This window comes from Aquila chrysaetos, chromosome W (genome assembly GCF_900496995.4).
Source record: "Aquila chrysaetos chrysaetos chromosome W, bAquChr1.4, whole genome shotgun sequence".
NCBI lineage: Eukaryota > Metazoa > Chordata > Aves > Accipitriformes > Accipitridae > Aquila > Aquila chrysaetos.
In genome coordinates, this window is record NC_054457.1 from 2829707 (window position 1) to 2839192 (window position 9486).

A 9486-nucleotide genomic window follows, 5' to 3' on the forward strand; every position below is an offset into this window, starting at 1 on the left:
GACTTAATATTTGCAGAAGATCATCTCATTTGAACGGATACCTATGTAACCCCGACGCTATCTATCTCCCCCCTTCACCCAGGGTGTGCCCCCACATCCTCTAGTGGACCAAACTTAGCAGGATAACGGGTGCCCAGGAACCTCTGGGCCATGACCCACCCAATCAATCAAATACTGCAGGGTACCCCAGGATATCCTGGAATCCAAAATAGCCCAGACACGATATTCCCTCTGGCCCTGCACCATAACTGGAGATGGAGGTAGAGGTTGCCACTGGAAGGGATCTGGGTGAACAGGTTTTAACAGGGAGACGTGAACAATGGGTGAACATTGAGAGCACATAGAAGGTGCAGACAAAATGCAACCAGATTTTATACAGGCCCAGGTAACGGTGGTCCAACTTAGAAGAAGGATGCACAGAACAAACATGTTCACCGGACAACCAAACATAGTCCCCAACCACAAAGCCCGGCGCTGGTCACCGATGACTATCTGCATAGTCTTTGTAAGCAGCCTTTGCTTTTCCCAGCTGCTCTTGAAGAAACAAATGCGTATACTGCAACCGCTCAAGGGAGCCCTCAGGAGAAAATCCCTGGACAGCCACTGGAGTAGCTGGGTGGTCACGGGGATGAAAACTGTACTGTGCATAAAAAGGGGTCTGCTGCGTGGAAGAGTGGACACTGCTGTTATGTGCAAATTCTGCCAACGGTAACAGAGAGACCCAGTCATCTTGATGTTAATTAATATAAGTGGAGATACTGCTCCAGGATCTGGTTTACCTGCTCCATCTGACCATTAGACTGTGGGTGATAAAGGGTGGAAAGATGGAGCTGGACCCTCAGCAAGCCCATAAGCTGCCTCAAGAACTGGGCAGTAAACTGGGCCCCTTCATCCATCACCACGCTATCTGGCAGACCATGACAGTGAAGCAAATAGCTGCAAAACCAAGTGTGCAGTCTGAGGGGCCGTGGGCAGCCTCTTTAGCGGAACAAAAATAGCTACCTTTGTAAACAAGTCCACCACCACAAGCACCGCTCGCTGTATGCCCCTGAGACACAGGCAAGTCCACAATAAAATCCATTGAAATAATTTGCCATGGCCGCTCAGGAGTTTGTAAGGGTTGTAATAGTTCCCGTAGCCTCTACATCAGTCTCTTGGCCCTGGCATGGTCATCGTGAGCCTGAACGTAGCTTGCAACATCAGCGTGCACCATAGGCCACCAGTAGCTCTGTGTGACTTGATGCAGTCTTCTGATGACCACCGTGCCCCGCTGTCAGTGTGTCATGACAGCGCTGAAGGACCTTGTGTGCGCAGCGGGTCGGCAGGGATATACAGCCACTCATCGCGATACAGACAACCATCCTTCTCCTGCAGAATTCTGTGAAGTATCCCCTGCCCAAAACTGCATGGCCAAAGGACCACCAGCCATCACCCCCGATGCACAGAAACCAAGGTATTGGCTGGCACAGCCACAAAAAAATTTTTCAGAGGGAAAAAAAATGACAGGGGAGCAGATCTGCCTCAGCATCTCCTGCTGAGGCTTCCTGACGTGACAGGGCATCTGCCCTGCCATTCTGTTTACCCAACCTGTAGGTGACAGTAAATGGAAACCGAGAGCAAAAAGTTGCCCAACAAGCCAACTGGGAGAGAGGCACTTCAGATTCCTAAAATATTCCGGATTTCGATGGTCAGTCAGAACCAAGGGGGCTCAGCAGGACCCACAAGAAGGTGCCTCCATTCAGCACACGCCTCCCCGATGGCCAACAACTCTTCATCCCAGGCATCGTAATTCCGCTCTGCGGCAGTCAACTGGCAGGAGAAATAGACACAAGGATGAAGCTGTCCATCCAGTGAACCACGCTGAGAAAGTACTGCCCTGGATGGCATGGGCATAAGCATCTGCCTCCAACACAAAAGGATGACTGGTATCCGTGTGGGCCAAAACCGGGGACCGTCGTAAATGCCTGCTTCAAGTCATCAAAGACCCCCTGAACCTCATGTGTCCACTGAAAAGGGACACCCTTATGAGCCAGTGCTGTGAGCGGAGCAACCTTTTGAGCAAAATTCCAAGTAAAACACTGATAAAAATTAGCAAAGCACAAAAAGCACTGCACACCACACACTGTCAAGGGAGACTGCCAACAAAGAAAGGCATCAATCTTTTTCATGTCCATGCTCACGCCCTCGGAGGCAATTGAGTAACCCAAGAAGTCTATATGCTGTTGGAGGAAGGCATAACTTCTCCAGCTTTGCATAAAGGCAGTGACGCCAAAGGCGGGAGAGAACCTCTCGAACATGAACATACATGTTCCTCCCACGTCCTCGAGTAAACTAAAATGTCATGCAGATGTGCAATGACATAATTGTCCAACAAGTCACAGAAAATGTTGTGACACGCCCCTGCTACCTTTCAGGGCTTTTACACAGGCCCAAAAGCTATCCACACCATACTCAAAATGGCCATACGTGTGAACAAAGGCCGTTTTCCACTCGTTGCCCTGATGAACACAAAAAAAGATTATAAGCCACTTAAGTAAACCAGCATGCCCTCTGTAAATGCTCCAACAACTCAGGAATGAGGGGCAGGGGGGGTACTGGGTTCTTGATGGCAATATCATTCAATCCCTGATACTCCACACGTGGCCTCAGCTTCCATCCTTCTTTACAAAAATTATAGTGGCACCAAGGGGAGGGAAGTGGAGTATTGAATAAAACCCCAGTCTAAACCATCCTCAGTATAAGCCTTCAAGGCCACCATCTCTGGCTGTGACAGAGGGCAGATATGGCCCGAAGGGAGAGGAGCGTCTGGGAACAGCTCGATGGAACAATCGTACACCCGATGGGGGGGTGGTGGGGGTGATGGTTAAGGTCTCTGCTCGCTTTTGCTCAAAAACGTCCAAAAAGTCCCTACATTCTGGCGGCAGCGCCCCCAACAGGCCAGCAGGTGGTTTCGGGGGAGTTGGCGCTGCCGGCACAGGACACCCGGCGGGCACTAGGGCCTGCTCGGAACCCTGGCCAGCACCGCCACCGGCGCCGGGGGAGAGCGCTGTACCCCGCCGGCTGCGGCGGGAGGCAGCAGCACCTCCCGCACTTCACCCACAGGAAGGTAAATTCATCTCTGTGCCCAACCGACCACCGGATCGTGCCGGACTAACCAAGGCGTGCCAGGATGATTGGATAAAAGGGGCATAGAGGGGACAGAAAAAGAAACAAACTCCCAACATTCCTGGGGCGACGGAGAGCTGCAAGAGCGGGGTCTGCCACTCAGTGGGACCACCGCCGGCGGGTTTTCCCGTCAGTAGCAAAAATAGGGCAAGGGACAGATAGGCGCTCTATTGGCGCACGAGCCTTTTTTACAGACTCTGCAGAAATCATATTCCTACAAGAGCCAGAGTCCACCAGGGCCTCAGCAGCGACCGCTCTGCCGTCCGGGAGCGGAAGCGAGACCGACACCGTGAGGAGCGGGGCACCTGGGCTCGCCCCATCTACACCGGCGGCGACCTGCCTTCTCGCGCTGGCCGGAGCTGTTTCTCGACCCCACAATACCGGGCGCTGAAAGGGACAATTCGGAAAACGGGGAAAATCCCCAAACTGTTCCCAAGGTAGCCAAATCAACGTCTCCTCGGCAGAGTCCTCAGCAGGGGGAGAGGGGGACTGGGCAAACCCTGCCCCGATTTGCAATGGGTTCCACCCCGCCGCGAGCAGCAGGGCGGAGGCGGGCAGGGCGGACTCGGGGAGGAGCCACCGCGTTTCCGAGCTCCCGTCCCGGCCACACGGGCCCCACCCCCGGCACCGCCAGCATGGCGTCTGCCTCCCCGCCAAGCGGGGGGGGGAAGCCGGGAGGGAGCGGGGGCCCGAAACCGGAGCAGAACCAGGCAAGCGCAAAAGCTGCTCCGCTTCAGAAGCCACGTTTAGTGGCAACCTGCCAAAATCTTCCGGCGCCGGCCTTTCGGGCTACCTCTATACGAACATCGCCGGCCAGGCCATGAATATAGAGGGGTAACAAAAGGTCACCCCCCCCCAATTCAGCTCCGACGACATGCGCAGGAAATCTGCGGTGTATTCTGCCACGCTCTGCCCCCTCTGGCGCAGACTGAGCAGGGGGTTAAAAAACCGGAACGGAACAAAAGCAAGCTGGCCTTCGCGGGATCACCAGGAAAAGCATTATCCCAATTGGAAAACATAATCTAACTTCATATTCTATATTCTAAGACGTACTTTTGTTTGTACCGTATTTCAAAGACTATTTAGTAGAACTAAAAAAGGCCAACAATGATGACTAGAAGTAAGGCTTCCACATAAGGAGGAGTAGGCTAAGATTTACTAGTCTAGGAACTGATTGAGGGACAGTTTTGCTAGAGGTATGTATCCACTTTGCAAGAAGGTGGATAGGGAGTAATAAACTTGCTGCCATGTTATACAAGGAGATGCTGAATTAAATTAGAGTAGGTTTAAGCACTTTTTAATTTGGGACACAACTTGTGGAACTTGCTGCTACAAGATACCTTGAAGGTCAACAGATTTCAGGGCTGGTTCAGAAAGGTATTCAACAAATTCATGTCACTTATTAAAAAATGATGGTTTCAGAGGTTGCAGTCCCTGGCTCAGGTATCCCCAAGTTGCTTAATGCTGGAAGCCAGGAAGGGTTTAGCAGTGCAAGGATCAACCTTTGCTTGCCTTATTCTTTCCCTTTGTATAAGCAAGTAGCCACCTAGTATGATAGGAGTAAATGGGATCTTTGTGTGATTCTTTATGAAGCTTCTGTACATTGCTGTCATGCTGTGCGGGAGCGGTTAAAACCTGGAACGCAGGTTTGAACCCTGCCTCTGCATCACGATGTACTTAACTTTCTCTGCCCAGCTTAACTTTGCTTTGCCCAAAGAGAGCATGCTGGGTTATTACTTTTTAAATTGTATTAGTTTTCTAGGATTACTAATAAAGTGATACATTTTGGGGGGGCTTATTTTCATAAGCAGGATATGAACTAAGTATGGTATTTTTACATGTTTCCCTTTAGATTGGAAAACTATCTTAAATTTGTCTTTGCTTGATGGCTAGTAGGATAGATCTTTCGAGGATCTAGGTTAGTCCAGCTCTGGTGACATACTTGCTAAGCACCCTATTGTGACAAAAGGACCCAATGCTAGTTTGAAAATTTGATATTTATTTTTTCCTAAACAACTTTGGTTATCTTCTGAGATCGATTATGCTTGTTATTTCCAGTGAATGATCAATAAATTAACACTCCCAAGTATGTCTTACTCATTCACTTACTTTCAATCCAAAGACTTTAACACTGCTGTCTTTTAGTCTACTGGCCTAGACCTCAACTGAAAAGTCTCAAATTAGCTTTGATTTTCTTCAGTGTATTCTATGGCAGGGTGGATATGTTCTGCACTGTACCTGTAGTCATATCAATAAAACTGTTAAGGCTGGGGGGAACCAGTTGGAACACCTGTCACAAAAATTCGTAACTGGCCCGTGCCAACCGAGGAGAGAGGCTAGGACGCAAAGTATCGAATTATAAGGGTAAATATTCATGCGCATGAAGTGTCCCAGCCAAATTGGGGCACCCTGGATGAGGTTTTACACGGGGTTCTTATATCCTTCAAACATTCAGGTACAACACGATTTGACTAATCACTAACACCCACACTACCGATTGCTAATCATAGGAAAACTTTGCAAAAGCAACTATATTTCTGCAGCATTTCTTGCTGCTTGTCTATTGATCCAGACGTCCCTGGAGTCAGTCTTGCTATAGTTACTTAATCTATGATGCCAGACGACGTTGGGAGGGGTTTCAAAGATGTGTCAGAGGGCTAGGATGCTGGCGTTATCTTGGTTGTCCAGGGGTATCCTTTATCCTTCATGGACAGCTCTAAGCTTCCAAGAAGCAAAGTCCTTATTTCCAGGGCCAGGCTGTCCTTTAGTTTGTTTTACTTAAGCATGAACGATACCAAAGTCTCCAGTAAACATTCCGCTACCTCATTACATCACAGTGTATAATGTGAGCTAATAGTATATTAACAAAGTTAATACACTGTCATACTATAAAGACTGATTGATATAATAGTTAGGAAAGTGAATTTTTCATAACATGCCCTAGAGCTTCCTTCCTGTCTGAACAGTGAAGCTTCCTTTCAGAGGAAAACGGTGTGTTGGAGTAGATGGGTGCCCACCAGATCCTGTCCTAATACGTACTCAGGACATAACATATAGATGACATTTAGACCTATATGTGTAACCACAGTAGTATTTCAGAGGCTTGCAAAGTAAAGCTAATAATTATTGACATACCTGGTTGTTTCTCAGGTATGTGCTTATTGAACTTGAATTAATGCTTTTACCTAGCTAGATGAAAATGTTTGTACGTGGGGGAAAAAATGGTCTGCATACTACCTTAAATCTGAAATGCTATTATATAATGAACAAGTTAGTTTTGTTGTATCTGTGTGTATTTATTTATTTACTTTTTTTTAACAGAAAATATAATGGTCATATTGAAAACAAGCCCCTAACCATTCCAAAAGACATTGATCTTCATCTGGAAACAAAGTCTGTGACTGAAAGGGACACTATAGGTAAGAATACGTGGATGCAAACACAACATATTATAACAAATATATCCTGATGTTGTTTTCTATCGAGTGTTTATTTGCAATAAATACTGGAATACCTTTTTTCAACAGATAATGAAAGAATAACAGTACAACTGATTATAAAGAAAGAAAGTGAGAAAGCAAAAAATTAGGGCTAAATCTCTTTTGTTGTTCCATGGGTGACATCTTAATAGCAGTATTAGAAAAAAGGATGAGTAGGTGAAATCCAGCATAAAGCACATCTAATTGCTGCATTAAGCATCCCTAGCAATTATGAGACAACACCAAAAGGATCACATCACTCAGTGTATTTGAAACAGACATAAAAATAGCTTTGTACAATAACTGGCAGATGTTGAAACACACTTTCTTGCTCTTCTGAAATAGGAAATGTACTGTAGCACTGAAACCTAGTTCTTTTACCCACACATCTTGAAATTTTGAAGTAAAATATTTAGAAACCAAAAGTACGCTGCAGAAATACACAGCGTTTGTTTTGAAAGTTAATGCGCTTTTTTATAAATGGTAATTTTTGACTCCTTAAACATAACCAATTTTTCTGTTACATAGAAGTCATATATGGATATGTATACATGTGATACATATTTTCCTCCTAGCCACATTTTTATATGCATGCATTGTATTGCATAATATAGAAAGCAAGCAAGCAAGCAAGTGTCGTGGTTTAACCCCAGCCAGCAACTAAGCACCACGCAGCCGCTCACTCACTCCCCCCCCACCCAGTGGGATGGGGGAGAAAATCGGGAAAAGAAGTAAAACTCGTGAGGTTGAGATAAGAACGGTTTAATAGACAGAAAAGAAGAAACTAATAATGATAATGGATAACACTAATAAAATGACGACAGTAATAATAAAAGGATTGGAACGTACAAATGATGCAGCAGTGCAATTGCTCACCACCCGCCGATCGACGCCCAGCTAGTCCCCGAGCAGCGATGCCCCCCGCCCCCACTCCCCCCAGTTTATATACTAGATGTGACGTCACATGGTATGGAATATTCCTCGTTAGGCCAGTTTGGGTCAGCTGCCCTGGCTGTGTCCCCTCCCAACTTCTTGTGCCCTTCCAGCTTTCTCGCTGGCTGGGCATGAGAAGCTGAAAAATCCTTGACTTTAGACTGAACATTACTTAGCAACAACTGAAAACATCAGTGTTATCAACATTCTTCTCATACCTAACCCAAAAACATAGCGCTGTACCAGCTACTAGGAAGACAATTAACTCTATCCCAGCTGAAACCAGGACAGCAAGCAAGCATAGTGCTGAGCAGGAGATGTTGCAGCTTAAATTATCCAGGACAGTGCTGAAAAGACCTGTAACAGAAATGCACAGGCTTTTTAAAACTGGCATGTAAGCAAAGCATTCACGATTTTCAATTAGTGTTATTTGCTTCAAGTAATAGCATTAATGGGTCTCCCCGAGAATAAAACAAGCATCAGTTTATAGATACTGATAGAGTGTAGGGTTTAAGTATCTTTAAAAAGTTATATATGCAAATATATGTTTGTGGTGGGGTTGACCCTGGCTGGGTGCCAGGGTGCCCACCAAAGCCGCTCTATCACTCCCCCTTCTCAGCTGGACAGGGGGAGAGAAAATATAACAAAAGGCTCGTGGGTCAAGATAAGGACAGTTTAATAAAGTGAAAGCAAAGGTCGCGTGCGACAGCAAAGAAAAAACATGATGTTATTCTCTGCTTCCCATCAGCAGGTGATGTCTAGCCACTTCCTGGGAAGCAGGGCTTCAGTACGCGTGGTGGTTGCTCCAGAAGACAAAAATGCCCCCCTTCCGTCTCCCTTTACTTAGGCTTTTATATCTGAGCTGACGACATATGGTATGGAATATCTGTTTGGTTAGTTTAGGTCAGCTGTCCTGGTTATGTCCCCTCCCAGATCTTGCTCAGCCCCAGCCTGCCGTTGAGGGGGGGCAAAAAATGTTGGAGAGACAGCCTTGGTGCTGTGCCAGCGCTGCTCAGCAGTAGCCAAAACACTGGTGTGTTATCAACACCTTTCTAGCTACTGATGCAGAGCACAGCTCTATGAGGGCTGCTATGGGGAGTATTAACCCCATCTCAGCCAGACCCAATACAATCTCCACCCCTTATTCCATACCATTTGCGTCATGCTCAGGTCCCACATAATTTAATACAGATATCTTCTAACCACGCCATTGTATTTAATTCTCATTACTGAAATCCCTTCTTACCAACACTTACAACTGAAACTACATGCTTTAAACCACTTCTATACCCAACATACAGATTTATACATTCTTATTAATTACTATCCCCTGTCCTTTAAGAGATAGATATTCCATGGGCCTTCTTCCACTCCTCCAGATGTTCACACACAGGTTATGACTTGGGCCCCATCCGTCAAGATGAGTGGTCAGGACAGGGAGAAGCAGTATGTTCGATCGTTGGGCACCAACACCGGCTTGGGTTGGGTCACCGATGCACTTGTCTGGTTCCTTGCGAAGTTCGCTCCTCTGCAGGTCAGGTCATTCCTGCTACAGTACTTCCTACAACATACAACTCACATCACAGATTATTGTTTCCCCCAAGGTTAAATGTCCTTGAGGCACACACTGGGTCTCCCCATCCTTCCGCATTACCCACCAAGTACACACCAGGTCCCTGAGCAAAGGACAATCCCACGAATGGGTTTGCCTTTCCCATGGGAGGAGAAATCCACACTGCCTTCCCCAGCCCACTTCCCCATGTGCACTACGGGGACCTTATCTCCTCCCACAGTATGTAGGGGTTTTGTTTGGGCAGGACCAGGACGGTTAGCAGATCTCTGGTGTTAACTAGCCAAGTGGCTTCTGCTAAATTTGTATCCCAATGCTTCCATGTCCCATTGCCTAGCG